General features: G+C 30.3%; 2 long non-coding RNA genes across 2 annotated transcripts; both read right to left on the reverse strand.

The window, feature by feature from the left end:
* Positions 1-3,114: 3,114 nt before the first annotated feature.
* On the reverse strand, positions 3,115-3,943 carry LOC115884661. Its single transcript, XR_004050587.1, has 4 exons — positions 3,809-3,943; positions 3,655-3,736; positions 3,336-3,458; positions 3,115-3,265 (listed from the first exon to the last, which is right to left on the reverse strand). It is a non-coding gene; the product is annotated as an uncharacterized LOC115884661 (long non-coding RNA).
* A 10,873-nt stretch (positions 3,944-14,816) lies between these two features.
* On the reverse strand, positions 14,817-16,912 carry LOC115884663. Its single transcript, XR_004050591.1, has 2 exons — positions 16,628-16,912; positions 14,817-16,539 (listed from the first exon to the last, which is right to left on the reverse strand). It is a non-coding gene; the product is annotated as an uncharacterized LOC115884663 (long non-coding RNA).
* Between the last annotated feature and the right edge of the window lie 333 nt (positions 16,913-17,245).

Raw genomic sequence — 17,245 nt, forward strand, 5'->3', positions numbered from 1 at the left:
CTAAGAGAAAAATAAAGGTGTGTTTTATTAGGGAAGTATATGACTGAAATGTAAGGTTTTAGACTTACTTAAGATTTTGAAGAACAATTTTTAAATTTCAAGAAAAACTACCTAAATTGGAATTTACTCTATTGCACTTTAAATCAAATTAAAACCTGACCCATAAAGTTATACAGGGTGGGGCAAAATTAATGCTGAACATTGGTATAACCTGTATAACTCCTTTAATACCACCCTGTATAACTCATTTAGTTTAATTGACCCAGAATATTATTCCGATATTCAATGGGAAATTCATGTCACTTCCAAATACTATTAAGGTTGCCGGCCTACCCCTCAAACAAAGATTTTCCTAGATATTTTCATTTCTATGATTTAGTGTGAATAGATCTTTATTATTTGATAAAATCTAGGATGGCTGTGATATGTCTGACGTTAATCAAAACATAGCTGTCAAATTAGTTCAACTTTAGCAACTAGTTATCATTTTGTGTCAGTTCGTCAGTTGAAACAAAAAAAAATCTAAGAAATTTTCCGAAAATAGAAACTTATCCTACATCAGAGAGAATTGATATGATTCTATTAGTTAGCTCCTGATTTAATCTAGTCTGGGCTTTTTATTTGATTAACATATATCAAATAAAAAGCCCAGACTTTTCATTAGTGTTAACAAAACTCGACCAAACCAAACCAAACTATTGTCTGAAACTGCATTTTTACTTACTAAATATGAATTTTACTTTGTTTTGTTGATCTTTGAAAGGTGTATAAAGTCGAATCATTTTAGATTGGACATTTAAATTTTATGGGATTTTCGGGATCCCGGAATTTAATATCGGGATTTCGGAGATAAACATACACGCCGCCGGGATCTTGGGAGTTCGGGATTTCAGGAAACTCTAGTCGTGAGATTAATGATGTACAGATGCATGTCATGTTGATTTGGAAGTGACAATCGATAAGATTTATCATATAATTTTACATACCTATTAAACGACAGCGATCTTCATTTCCAAGCCCACTCCCATGCCTTTTTTTTTCTATCGTACGGTATATTCACTAACTGCATTACCTACTTATAATTTATAACAGTTTATATTCACTGATTCATTTATAATTTGTATCCACTTAATATTACTTGATTTATCCATCGTAAACTTTGCATAGATATAGAAATATAACGATGGACAACTCTTAATGTGTTAAATTATACCCTACGATCCAAAAAAAAAACGGCGTCCGATTGGTTTGGAAATGACGATCGATGACATTCCCCATATAATTTTACATATCAAATGACAGCGATCTTCATTTCATAGCCATCGCTGACGCCGTTTTTTTCGATCATACGGTATATGGTAAAAAGCCATCGATCACCATTTCTAAGGTAACTTAACGCCGTATTTTTACATACAAAATGTGCAAAAAAATTCTATATGAATGAACTCACAATTTTCTATCCACTTTGTACATAAATTAGGATCTCTTGACGCATGAAACTTAAACACATGTAACCTGATTTCCGAGAAATCTCACAATTGTAAAATTGACACTTATTACCAGATATTTTAATAATAATTATCACTAATCACACAGTTGTAATCAAAGACAGTCAAAGGTATATAGTATATTACCATCACAGATTACCATATATTACCCGGCTTTTAAAATATCCATTAAAAACAAAAAACAGTAACGACATATCTAAATATTCTATCCTTGTCGCATATGGTTCGTTCCTGTATTATTCTGTGATAAGGGAAGGAATAGAGATTTTCTGTGATAAGTGGTAAAGCTAGGTTTTCATATGTACAAATTTGGCAAACTTTCCAGGAAATTCGGTCTTATTTTTATTATAAAATTATTTATCATAAACAAATTTATTGTAAAAAAAAAATTTGAACGTATATTCAAATTTTAAACGTTTCAATTAATAAATAACGTAAATCACTTTTAAATTAAATTTAAGAAAAAAAAATCAAAATTAATAAAACGTAAATCACTATAACAAATCATTATTTTAATTTCAAATTTATATTTCGAAGTTATATTACAAGTTATTTACTGTTGTCTTATACAGAGTATATCAAGACAAATGCGAAACTTTAAGGGGTGTATTCTTTGTTATTTGTCAACATTTTTAAAATAAGCTGAAGAGGTTGAAATAAACTATTTCTAATATTCGTTAATTTGACAAAAAACTGGAGCAACGATATGGAAAAAATGGATAGATTTGTATATTTAGAACGTTTTTATGACTTGCAATTTTTCCATTAAATTCATTATTTGAGGTTAAAAAAAATGTAAATCATTATGTATTGGGACCAAAAAAATAATATTTTAGCAAAGAAGCTGTTCGCCTTAAAAACAGTTTTATTTTCTACTACTGTAAAATATTTTTACAAACGACATATAGAGATAATTGATTGACAAACATGTTTTAAGCTACCCTTCTAAATCTTCCTTAAAATAAAAAAAGATTAACAGATGGGAATACATATTATACCGTATGATCGAAAAAAAAACGGCGTCCGGTTGGCTGGGAAATGGCAATCGATGACATTTCCCCATATAAATTTACATTTAAAATGACAGCGATCTTCATTTCATAGCCATCGCTAACGCCGTTTTTCGATCATATGGTATATCAAATAAAGTATTATTAGAAAAGCTCACTAGATTGTTTTCTAGTAAAAAAACCTTATTTTGTCACAACAGGTGACATTTTTTGTTTTAAATCAAGTAGGTTTTAAAAAACTACAATATAGGTAAAAAAGTTTCTAAACAAATAAAATATCCAAATTAATTTATTTCCAATGACAATAATGTGTAAGTTTGTAATTAAAGTTAGTTAATAAGAATAATAGGTGTAGTATATTTCAACATCATTCACTGGTTTTAAAACATCAAAAAAATATGCATGTGTTTTCATAGTTTAAATATGAATTGTTCCTTACGTTAGTTCTTATTGATATAAAAAGCAAAAAAAGTATAAAATTAAAGCTGCAATTTTATTAAAAATATGTTATTCTAACACATATTTTTTTTTAACTGTAATGTTCTAAATTGATCAAAATATAAATGTTATTTTTTTTCTAGGAAAAATAAAACTTCATAACTTAATTTTCATAAATAAATTTATTTCTATTAAATTTTATAGAGCAATTTGTATTACAGTTTTATTTCACATATTTTGTAATACTGCTTCGGTGCAGTGCCCCATTGCTATCTGTGAGTTCATTTAAATTATGACGACATTACTGATCTAGAAGATAGAAATGTACCTAAGTACCTTAATATTATAATCAAAAATGGCTAATTTTGTAAATTATTACCTATAATGGTTAGATGAGTTAAGAATGTAAACTTCTTTACGTTGGTTTCTTGAAGTTAAGTGATATTAATTATCTTCGCATCATCATGGGCTCTAATCAACTGTAGAGTATTCGTCAATCAACCTGAAATATGTAATATTATTTACTTTATATTTACGAAAAATTATCATTTTCTTTTTATGAAAATTTTGAGTTTAAATTTAAATATTGATTAGAATAAATATACATCAGTATTTAACATTTTATCATAGGTAATATTCTATATATTACCTGTGATTTTTATGCTAAAATGTTTAGTTTTTGTGAAAATATTACTTACCTATAATATTTAAACGAGTTCCTGAATGTACAATTTGTTTATCACAATGTCAAGTTCTAAATCTTGTATTGGTTGTCTAAAACTGTTTGATTTTGCTTAGTTATATTGTATCCTATATTTTATTAAACAAACTCAAAATAATGTTTATAATTACCTTCATCAGCCTTCATATCATTAAAGTTATTATTATCACTTATCATTATCAGTCATTATGTAGTTATTTGTTCATTTGTTGCTCTGTTTGTTGGTTTGTTGTTGTCTGTGGTTGTTGTTTGTTTTCAAAGATCATTTTTGAGGTTAATGCAGAGAAATAGAAGGGATAGAGAATGAGCGTCAACATGCGCAGAAGGTCTAATCAAGTTGGGCGCCATATTCCAGGTCTTCCTGTCATTTTGTATATAGGTGGTAATCTATAAGTAATCAAATATCAATTTGCTCTTTTCAACCATACGGGGGGCAATTTACATTTAGTGAAATTATATCATTTATTATGGTTAGTTAACATTAATATGATTTATTTAATTATCAGTTTCAAAACTGCGTACAATATTGGTATATAATACACTAAATATACGAATATTCTGACAAAAGACGCTACGGACAGATGACCTTTTCGTCGTTAAACACTCGAAATGATATTAAATAAGTATTTACAATATTTCATGTTTACTTGTACTGAATTACGCGTTTCAATTTAAAATTTTTTGCAAATTTGGTAAAATTGTTCTAAACAACTTTTTGTTCAAGTTGTATATTCATAAAAACATTTGGTTCATAATTATTTTGATGATTACCTACCTTGTATTTTTAATATAAACCTAGAAAAAATATGTTTTGTTTTATTTTTTTATTCGTCCCTTCAAATTGTGTTACAAAAACTGTTACATAACATGTCCTCTAACAAATATTTTCATAATACATAAACATCATTGATTTTATTAAGGGGTATTATTAGTATTTATCCTGGTTTTTGTCGACAATGAAAACTCAATCTTGTAATAGAACATCAATTTTTATATTTCGTAAAATTATTTTGATACAAATTCAATTTGTCAAAATTCAAGTCATTAATATATTGATAAACAACCCAAATTATTCCTAAATATTTTATTATAAAAAAAAACTGTTACCGGTAAGTTTGTAAAACACATTATGGTTTGTTGTAATACTAGAAAAAATGATTTATTTTTTGCACAAAAGAAGCTTGTCGATCCTTATTTGTCCATAACAAAATTCTGTATGTACAACATACATATGTATACCTAATTTATTATTAAGAAAATTATATTATATGATCTCAGAATTTTAAGAAAATTTTTTTAAGATAAAATAGTTTCTTCTCAACTGTAATATTGTCAACTTTGGCCTGTATTTTATCTATTTAAAAACATGGGATTGACAATTCCCTTACTAAAATACATACTGGAAGGGACCGATTAAGTTTCATTGCATCAAATACCTTTGCTAAAAATCCTGGCTCACAATTTAAGGCCATTGCAAAATGCTTTTGAACTTCATCATAGATTTTACAAGAATACAAAGTGTAATATTGAAACAAAGTAACATTGTAAGCTTCATGACTAATAGTCTCATTTTTAACACTCTTTAAATATCATCTCGTTAACAATTATGAATATTATATGATTTTTCTCAGTGATTTGTGGCACAAATACAAATTAATATATGCCCCATAACAGTTTTTAAATAAAAACTTCTGCCTACAGATTTAATTTTCTTATTGGCATAATACCCTTTCTTCCTATATAAATCTTGCCATTTTTTCAGTCCAATGTTCCTTATTTTTACAGTTGTAGGAATACTAAAAATGTTGACTATAGAACTTGATACTATGTTTGAAAAGCCTTCATACCTGTAACTGTGCATAAATCTAATTAACTGAATTCTCCTCCTCTTGACACTCTGAACACTGCTGCTAATGTTAGAAATATTTAGCACAAAACTACAACTACCTACAACAAACTTTACAATAAAAATGTTAAATTTCCGCTGTTCAATTAAAATACCCTATCTTATGTTTTCTTTTCCTCCAAATAATCTTCTTGTCAAGTAAGGACCAATCTTATTTGACATATTTCTGTTTTTACTTGAACTTGTGCTTTCATGGACACTATAAGAGTGCACTGTTTTACAGAAGCACGAACATTGATTCCAAGTATCTTCTTCCTCCACACGTAATAAAAACATCCTCTTTAAATGGTCACATCATACACTTATTTTGACCATTCCCAATTACAATCACGATTTTTACAAAATCGCTTTTAGGAAAACTAAAATAAACAGTTTTGGATCATCTGTAAACACGATTATGTTGTATAAACTTACACATGAAAACTAATCATTTTTCCCGGCGTATTAGCTTTTCTTAGAATAACTATGACTAATATACAGCAAGCCTTTTTGAATTAGTGTTTAGAATAATTGAGATAATAATAAATTTTAACTAGATAACAACACAAACGAAAAAAAAAACAAAACAAACAGATGTCAATTAAAGAGGGGAAGCATAAAATAATTAACTAGAAAGAAGTGTCAACTCTGTGTTAAATCGTGGAAACACGATACGCCACCAGCCTTCGTTGTCGTCTGGAGAACTAACTTTCAATTGACAGGTTGACATGATGAAGCTTTAATTTTCATTTCCGTTTCCGGTTATTCCAATGGCGGGCCCTCTTTCTGTTCACACGTATTTTGTATTTTTTCTTTTCATAAATAAAACCAAAAACTAATTTATTCACATATTTTATTTGAAATATGGAACAACGTGACTAAATAAATATAAAAATATAGAAATAGGATTGTATTGTTTCAATACCAATTAGTTAATTATATGCACTTTTAACGTAAATTAGTTAAGGTATAAGCATGACTTACAGTAATTTGTAAACACACGCATTCGCAAACTTCAAGGACAGAAAACGGACACAGGAACATGAAAACACGGGCCTTATACAAAACCTGAAAACAGAAAAACAATTTTTTTATACAAAAATTAACAATGTAAAAATATCAATAGGTATAAAATATAAATAAACTGTTTAAAAAAAGCGTCCATTATTCCCAAAGAACCTGGCTTATAAATCAAAAGATGCAAAAGAGACTTTAGTCGGATAACATAATCAGATTATCGATTCCGATTTATTGCTTTATTGACAATAAATCGCACATACTGGAGATAACTAATGTTGGCTATAGTTAAAAATGATCTTACCTTGCTGTAAATTGTTTCCATTTTTCAAAAAATCGCCGATCAAAGAGATTATAACACCATTTTCTTGCATCTAAAAAAATGTAAAAACAGTGTTTATTTACTACCTATTTTTTGATATACATCGGACATACTACTACTGCCCAGAAACGTCATTTTCTCCAGGTTAACTATGACAATTTATATTTTATATACTTTATTACCTTTATAATAATAAATTTCAGCCGAAATATTAAATTGAACTTCAAAACAGAAACTAAACAGATGTGAATTAAAGCTGGCGTCGAATATTTTCGAATTTGTTCTAGAACAAAATCTGAGATTGTCTCTGAAACTGAAATCTGTCAATTCTAAACTGTGAAGTTAGACAATAGTTAGACAAAACAATGCTGTCCTTGTCTAGGCGGCCATACTTGTCGTGAGGAGAATGACAGGAATGACACTAATGACTGTTTCCAATTTTCCTATTTCAGTGTCACCCCCCTGAGGGGAAGTGACAGCGAGACCTGGAAGATGTCTGCCATCTTGCCGTCGACAAAAATTTGGATGCGCACTCGTCGAAGCTCATTCTCCCACTTCCATATCTCTGGGTTAATGTTATGGAGGGCTTAAAAAAGGAGATTTATCGGCAATGGGCAAATTTGAAATTTCTGTCCCCACTTTTAAGCAGCTTCCTCGGTTTGACAGCAGAGGCACTGCGATCGACTGGGATACTACATTTTCATTGTTAGTATACGATTTAATTGTGTTTTTAATAAAATTTATAGTTAATTTACTGAATTTTTAGCAGTACAACAATGAGTCGTGGTAGAAATTGCTTTGTACCTGGCTGTACAAGTGGGAATCCCAATAAAAACAAGGCAAATAAAGAACGGGGTGAAAGAAACCCAAGCCTTTTCAAAGCTCCTAATGTAAGTAGTATGACTATTTATTTATAAAAATTATGGATAGATGTTAAGAAAAACATTAAAATTATATACTGTCAGTGTACAGATTAAATTATAAACCAAATTAATAGGAAATATAGCCTAAAATCAACATGTGTATAACATAACCTAGGAGGCCTTGTTATAAAATTAAAATAATTTAATACTTACTAGGTGCTAAAATTACCTGTTGACATGTACCTATATTAACCACAGTTTGAACAGTGCTATTGAAAGTGAATATTAAATATTTATACTTCAAGATCGTATTCTCAAAATAACAGCTTTAATAGTGAAAAATGTTTTTTTTTTATTTTATTTAACAATTATATATCTTTTATTAGGATCCTAGCTTGCTACAGCAGTGGCAAAAGGCGATACCCAGATCAGACAAGACACTTAGCAGCAAAGATGCTGTTTGTGAACTACATTTTCTAGATGAAGATATTTTGACTCATTATGAGATCAAATTAACTGACGGAACTATCAGTAGAATTGAGCGGGGTAGACCATTATTAAAGGAGGGTTCAATTCCAAGAATTTTTCCTAACCTGCCTTCATATTTCTCTAGTAATAAAAGAAAGAGGAAACCACCATGTGTAAGGAGTGAAGCAACTGAAAAAGTTTCTAATTCAAAAAAAGTAAAAGGTCTGCCTATTAATCATGTTGAAAATCAAACTTCAGAACCTAACTTTGAGAATGAGAATGAAATTCTTCGTGATATTACTAATGTGCCAGTTGATGTTACAGACAGTAGAGTTACTATGTTCACAAATTTGAAAAATAGTTTGGCTGCAGTTGGCACACCAAACAAGCGATGGGCAGGTACATTTATTTCAGGTTCAAATGAAATAGTCTTTGCTGAGTGGGATGATACTTACTTGCCAAAAAAAAAAATTATAATTTGCAAGGATATGTCTTATAAGGTAGATATTAAGTATTTATTTTTGTTGGTATAAAGTTGTGTTTTTAATTTACTTATTTAAGGTTTTATTTGGGAAAACAGAAATTACTTTTGAAGAGAAAAGTTCAGAAATATCTAGTTTTGAAGAACTTGAAAACATATTAATATCTGTCAATAGAATGGGAGTCTGTTCTGAAATTAAGCTATGGTAATATTATTAGTTGTTTTTATTTACTTATTAGATATAATAATTCTCAGTATACCTAATTCTCAATATTTAGACTAGTAATATATACATTTTTTATTTTCTTATGGTTAGCATACGAAGGAGTTGAAGTATGCTGTAGGTAAAGACTTGCTGAAAATAAAGCAACCATGTGGCTCAAACTATTTACGTCTTAATTATTTATCCACTGTCTCAAATTACGCATTCAAAAACAAATAAATTTTTAGGTTTGCAGATTGAAGCGATTTAAATGGAAGACCATTGACTGGAATGGAATTAAACAAATGGCAGATGCACACAGCAGCTGTGTATGAAAAGTTACACTTGATTTTTACCTCTACTAATAAATCTAATTGCAACAAATTGAAAAAAAAATGGTTTCAACTATCATAATATTATTGATTTTTTGTTTTTGACTATCAGTCTAATCTGTCAACAACAAAAATATCATCAAAGGGAAATGGCTTTGCTTATTTACAATCTTGAGTATTTTTCGATTTGTTGCATTATCTATGTGTTATGTGATTAATTTTATGGTGTTTGTGGTCATGGATTATAATATTTCATGATTCTGCATGTTTCATTTTGCATGGTCAATCTACATCAGTTGTGTCTAATCAATCGTTCATTACAAATTATTTTCTGTTAATTATGGTGTTGTTTGTGGTTTTAACATTTTGGGAAAAGTTATAAAATTATAATTAATATTAAGTTTTTAATTCTTATTTGTATTGTAGCGCTTCTGATTCATGCACTGGTGTGATTCCCCTCAGAAGGCCTGGACAGAAGGGGGCAATTTCAAAGAATTGCACCTCTTGTCAATTGGATAATAAAAATAAAAAAAAGAAAATGGTTAAGTCATTGTTAGTAAGGCGCCATAAAAAATTAAAAGGAGTGGTGCGTTGTGTTTCTCGCAAGAACATGAGATTAAAATTAAAGGTAATGTCACATATTTGCTTGCATATATTTTTTTTCAATTTTATCTTCTACAGATTACTAAACTTATAAAGGATGTTGAGGACTCCAAGAAAAAATGTGCTGCTATTTCGAGTGAAGCTCTCGAAGAAATTATAGCCACTTTACCAAGTACCCAGCAAGAAGCAGTAAGAATGTGTTTTGCTGCGGCTCGAGTATCCAATGCTAAAAATAGACGTTACACCCTTGCATGGATATATGAATGTTTGTTAATTAGAATTAAAGGAAGAGCAGTTTATGAGCATTTACGGAAACACAAATTACTCCCACTCCCTTGTATAGGTAATTTTTATATACATAGATATGTATAATATACATAAGAAGGAAAAGATTAAACGGCCTAGCCCTCAACAACTCGCAACCATATACAAAACGAGTTGTTGAGGGCTAGGCTGTTTAATCTTTTCCTTCTTTTTTATATATTTCCCTCACTATTTCATTCTTATTTATAATATACATATAAAGAAGATACCTTTGACATTGAACTTATGGAACTAATATAACCATAATATAACCTTTTTAATTTCACAGAAACCCTAAACAAATATATTAATAAGATGAATGGTTGCTATGGTTTTCAAAAGTCAACCTTTGAACTGCTGAAGAAAAAAACTGCATTTATGAAACCAGAGGAACGAAGAGGTAAAAAGTATAGTTTAATGTGGATTTACAAGCATCCGTAATGCGTCGTCCGTTCTTTTTATGCAATTTTATTGGTATATTTCAAAAATGACATCTCATACTTGAATAAGATTGGAATAACAGAACGACGGAGACGCATTACGGATGTATATAACATCACCTTTATTTTTAAATTAACTGTTGTGGTTGCATGTATAATGTAAAACAAAAATTAATTTAAGTAATCTATTTTTTTAAGGCACTCTTCTTATAGATGAGATGAAGTTGAGTGAAACGCTCGCCTTTAATAGCAAGTCATTAGAAATTTGCGGTTTCACGGACTTGGGGAAATATACCCCTTTACACCAACGAAATGAAAAGGGAGACCACGCATTAGTTATGATGTTCCAGCCCTTTCGAGGTGCATGGGTACAGGCTTTAGCATGCTTTTTAAGCAAGGGATGTGCTTCTTCGACAGTTTTACATCACCTCATAGTTGAATGTATTCTCCTTCTGGAGAAAACAGGTCTTTCCATTGATATTGTAACAACTGATGGTGCATCATGGAACAGAGCCATGTGGAAAAGGTTCAACATCTCAGAGGAACATGTCTCTTGTCAACATATCTGTGATTCCACCCGACGCCTGTGGTTTTCTTCGGACTTTCCGCACTTAATAAAAAACTTTAGAAATTTTATTATTAAAAGATCCGAGACATGGGTGAGCAATTTTAGGAACATATTACTTATTTAATACAAAAAATTGATTTATGTTAATGTTACAGACACCTGATGGAGTTGTAAAATTAATACACTGGGATACAGTTGTAGAAATGGAGCAGCCCAACAGTTTTGCGTTGAAGATTTGTCCAAAACTGTCTAAAGATGACATCCATCCAAAACTTTATCAGAAGATGAATGTTGGTAGAGCTTATCGAGTATGTTCTTAATAAATTACATTAAGTTAAATTGATTAATGTATGTGACAGTTTTTTAGTGAGAAGACTGCAGCTGCTATGGAAATATATAAAGACAAAAATTCCAACTTGGCAACCTGTGAGCCAAGCATAAAATTGATTAACCATATGTCAACACTCATCAAAATTATGAGCTCAAGAACACCATGTGATAAAACTTTGAGACCAGGATCTAGGGAGGAACAGGTTGTTACAGTTGATAAATTTTGTGTTTAGTATTATTTTTAAATTTACTTTCTTTATAGTTTATTAAAGAATTTTTGGCGTATTTACATGACTGGGGGAATGAGGCTAAGGCCAATAATTATTTTTTTTTATCTGAAAATACTTATCATGGTCTAATTGTCACATTAAAAGCCACACTTGGTGTCATGAATTTTCTGTGTGACAATTATGGATATGAATATTTAATGACTGCAAAATTGAACCAAGATGCTCTTGAAGTAAGTTAAATACAGTTTGTAATACCTGATTGTTACTAAGAGTATGTTTATTCTTTTCAGCGTTTTTTTGGAATGATGAGAAGCGCTTGTGGTTCTAACGATCACCCAGACTCAAGGCTTTTCATCCAAATGTTTCGCTTAATAAGCACCTATTCACTGGTCAAACCACCTAAAGGTAGTAATATCGAGGGTTCGGACTTATTGAGAAGCCTATTGAATGTTGAGGAGATCGTTAAGTCAGAAGAAAACGCAATAAGGCTTCGAAATAGTCTTGACAGTTTGATGGAAAGTGGAATTTGGTTTAATAATAGTGATAATGATAATGTAGAGGAACATAACTATAATGCTATGAGAACCTCAAATTTTGTTTTGTCGTATGTTTCTGGTTATGTTGCCCGAAAAGCAAGTAGATTTTCGAAATGTGAGAAGTGCCTGCAACATATACAAAGTGTAGAACCTCAGAACGGAGATCAACTGATAGAAATATTAAGTAGAGGATTTTTAATATTTCCATCAGTTGCTCTCCGGTCTCTAATATTAACAATAGAATCAACAGTCCTTGAAGTGTTATCAACCAATCAGGTACATCAAGAGACATTGTTTGATATATTATCAAAATTGGAAGATAAATGTATATCTTTTGTTGGGTGTGATGAACACAAAGAACAGTTTACCACCTCAATAATCAGATTCTACATTATCAGTAGAATGCACTTCATTTGCAAACAGGCGAATAGAACTGACCAAAATAAAAAAGAAAAAACAAGGTGGTTAAGAAAACAATCTAAATTGTAGTGGTAGAGGTATAGGCTTGGCACAACATTCTCCGCTAGTTTGTTTTGTACCTAGATCATATATACTGTGTTTAGTGTGTAAAAGTTCTAATATAAAGGTGTCCAAATTATCTTTTCATAGGCAAGTAAAGTATTTAGTTGTTTTTTTATTTATATTAAGCCACTTGCATACTTTCTGGTTAGATTTCCTAAGAATATTGATATTCGTACAGAGTGGCTAAATGTATTTTTTATATAATTTAATTTTCGTGACAGTTTATATAATTCAATTTATTGTTGAAATATAAGCATTTTACAAATTAAATTTTTAAAATTAATGTTCAAACTTGGGGCGCGGACGATAAGTCCTCGACAAAGATAGATAGAGTAGAAGCACCGCGTGTGCAACAAAAAAAGAAGATAAATGGAAGTCATTGATATGTTTGTGACAGTTTCTATAGTGATTTACTTATCCACGTAAGTATATATGATCTAGGGTTTTGTATAGGCTTGGTGCATTTCAGTTGATTTCAACAAATTCCGACCGCAGCGCCGAAAGGCAAAAATCAGAAATTATAAGTACCTACATATTTCGCGCCGCCTTCATGTTGATCGCATTAAAATAATATTGAAATCGTGGTTTTCTCATAATATTTAAGTGTTTTAGTTTTTTGCTAGTGCAGTTATTGAGACTAAAACACTCAGGTACGAGGTTTGTGTGATGTAACACTGTTTCGGGTAGTAAAAAATAAGTGAAAAAGAATTCGAACTAGGCACTGTCTTGTGACAATTTCAAATGTTAATAAAATTGCCGAAAAAATGTTAACGCGTAATTTGGGCGTTGTTGGGTGCAATAACATTCAATAATTTAACTTTCCCGGATGTTCAAATCTCCCCAAACAACATTTTATAGCTTCATAGTTTCTCACACCGATTTGATCAAAAGCAAAAATGGATTCAAGCAGTTCGACAAATGAGTAAACAAAGTGCTCGTTACATAATCAAAAAATTAAATAGACATATACTATGAGAGGATACACAAGTAGTAAAGACTAATAATACAGAGGACTACAACTAGTAAAAACTAACAATACGAGAATTTTCTCATAGCATTATAGTTATAGTATAGCAAACTGTACCTCTCTATCCCAGATACACTATAGATGGGAGAATATTATCAAAACCAACTATAAACATGTTATGTAATAAATGACGACTCTCATTTATTACATAACGTGTAACAAATATTACTTTCTTGAAAAAACTTCTGGGTAATTCGCCATTTGCACTGTAACAGCGCTTTCAGATGGAACGGACCGTCCGCGACTTCGAGCAAGTACCATGAGTTTATATGAACAATTTCACATGGGTCGCGTTATGCTCCGTCCGGATGTTGTTCATATAAACTCATGGTACTTGCTCGAAGTCGTGGACGGTCCGCTCCATCTGAAAGCGCTGTAAGAAAATCTACAAAATAAAATAGTTATTTTTTGTAAACACCACGACGTTGATAGAACAAAAACCAATTTGTTAGCTATATCTATATATATACAGGGTGTCCCAGAAATAAGTGCAAGTATTTTAACTGGTAGTATAGTTCGACCCTAGAAACACGCCTACGAGGTTTTTTGACAAAAAAGAATTGTTGAAAATTTAAAATTCTTTTTGACATTTTCAGGGAAATTTTAAAAAACTTTTTGGTGCCATTTGTTTATTCACCTGAAGGTGCGTTGACACCGATTGCGCCGCTCCGCGCCGCGCAAATCATTTTTTTAGCATATACTTTTGTGCGCGCTAAAAAAAATACACTTCAAAAGTACATGTTAAAAAAATGTTTTGTACGCCGCGGCGCGGAGCGGCACAGCCGCCCGATGTGATCGCACCTTGAAATTTCTCCTACGGTGTATCTAAACCTTGCAGTGTTGTATTGAACGTTATTATTACTCCTCGATATTACTCCCTTGAGTGTTGCATTGTCTTACAGTGTAAAGCTTGATTTTCATGCGTTCGTTATCCGATGTTAGGGATGCCAAGAAGGGATTTTTGAAATTCTGAAAGGTTGCATAAAAATTTGTTAAAATATGTTTTAGGAGATGAAATTTGTCCCCTAAGGGGATGCATTGAGGAGTAAATTTTGTATAAGAAAAAAATTTAATCTGTCCTAGGTGTATGAAATTTTGCACAGATATCCCTTAAGGGATGAAAGTGAATATTCATAATGAGATACATAAGCAATTTTTGGAAATGTTTACCCTAAGAGGGTAAAACTTGGAAAAACTTGTTATAATCGCTCTTTTAAAAGTATGAAATTTTGCACAGAGGTTTCTTTGGTGACTTAATTGAATATTATGTAACGTTTTCTGGAAATTCGCACCAAAAGGGGGCGAAATGAGGGGTGAACGAGCAGAAATTTATCGCTTGAGGGGGCGAAATTTTCTGTAAAAGCTTTTTAAAATCTGTCCTAGGAATCTACTAAGAACGTCGATTTTTGAAAATTTATCTCTTAAAAGGGTTATATTAGGGGTGAAAATTTGTACAATTTTTTAAAATCGGTTCTAGATGTAGTAATTTCATAAAGTAAAATTACGTATTACTACTGACATATTTGCATATGTCAGATTGTAAATTTATTATAAAAATTATTTAGATTTTTGACTAGCCGTCGCAAGACGCTTTTTCATTGAGGAATAATAAGAAATAATTTGAAAATTATTGTATTGTGGTTGATACTTTTGATTGTGTATATAAACCATTTAGAATAGTTTTTATGAATATGAATAAGCTCTTTAAATTAATATGTAGGTATATTGTAGCTAGGTATTTTTTTAGAATGCATTTTTTTTAAATTGTAATTTTTTGTGTTCTTGATATAATATGATGTTCCTGTTTTATTTTTTGGCATAGTACATATAGATATTTAATATCTAAGTGCTAAATTGTATATTAAATTTATATATTGTATATTTTATTTATTAAATTTAGTGGAATTAGTTAATAGAAACAAAAGTTGTAATGTATTAATATTGCTAAATAAATATTTATATGATGAAATAAGTCAGCGTATATACATATTCACAACTCTGTATTTTTGTGCTTTTGAAATAAACTGAGTACATTATTTATTCATTAATATTTTATTTACAAACCTACCTTATATTAATAAAGTGAATATCAATAGAAAAACCTTTACAATTATTAGGTGACATTGAATATAATATATCTTGAATTTAATTGTCTACGAAACAGTGACAATTTGCAAAACTTTGCTAATGACATTAAAACTTACAATTCAACGCTAGAAAAAACGCTATTGAACACAGGAAACGTTTCAGCTCAATATACCTACTCTCTAGTTTCAGCTATAAAAAGTTATGGAATAGATAACACCGATCAAAGGGTGCAATGGTAACGTTCGTCTTCAGTTTCCATTTATGATTAAGTTATTCCTGATAAAATACTCTTAATTTTCGTTATTCAATCTGTCAATCGCCATAAAACCACTACTAGTTCGAAAGATTTTAATGTTTATTAAAATGGTATCACACTAAACTGCATGTAAACATGTCAATTTCAAATGTTTTAATGAAAAACTATGAACCTTTAAACTGCATCAACAAAACTATTAATAAAACACTAACACAATCACACCATAAACTATTTCATTCGCATTTCTCATCAAGAAACAATTACTGTTTACATCAAATCAAAGGTTGAACTGGTGATAAATTTGTTGCTGGAACTTCTATCTTTTTTGTACAACAGTTCTAGGGAAGATTTATTTTAGCAGCTTATATGTTTCTTCGGTCGTGTATGCACTAAAAAGAACCACATAATAAAACATTTTTATAATATCAACTTAGGAAAAGGATATATTAAACCGGCATCTAATATAACCTAACTAACTTTTCAAACTCAAATTTAAGGTTTTGTATTCACAATTTTAGCCACGCACATTGCTCAATTAGAAAAACCACGTTTCTAAAAGCTAACTCTGGTAAAAATATGCCCAAATATTAACTTGGCTCTATAATTTATAACAAAATAGTTATTCTTGCCATAAGAAGCTGTGTATTTCTAGTATCCCAATCATCACAAGCGCCCCTAACGGCGATTTTCGAACTTCATTTAGATCTCAAAAACTGGGCCCATAATTTTTGCGTTCGATTCGCCTCCTCCTTTTAGACTCCATAGTTAATGTTATATGAAACTTTTCGTAATTAGGCAACTGGTAAATGACGTGTGACGATAAATTAATAAAATAATAATGAACGTATTAAGTTAAATATTTATATATTAATTTAACATATCTATTTCATGTTTATAAATTACATAATTTTTAATTTGGTATACCTTTAATTTTATATATTCATAATGAAATGAAATATATTTCGATATAACGTTTGGCAACCACGCAACTGAAGTGCAAGCGACATCTGTGCAAGAGAAGCAAAACCTCCCAAAAAAGTGAGAAAATAAATCTAAAAATTTCAGATTATTCAAATGTCACTCCAATATTTTTCC

The sequence above is a fragment of the Sitophilus oryzae genome, unplaced genomic scaffold (assembly GCF_002938485.1).
Source record: "Sitophilus oryzae breed Bouriz unplaced genomic scaffold, Soryzae_2.0 scaffold_30_pilon_pilon, whole genome shotgun sequence".
Taxonomy (NCBI): Eukaryota; Metazoa; Arthropoda; class Insecta; order Coleoptera; family Curculionidae; genus Sitophilus; species Sitophilus oryzae.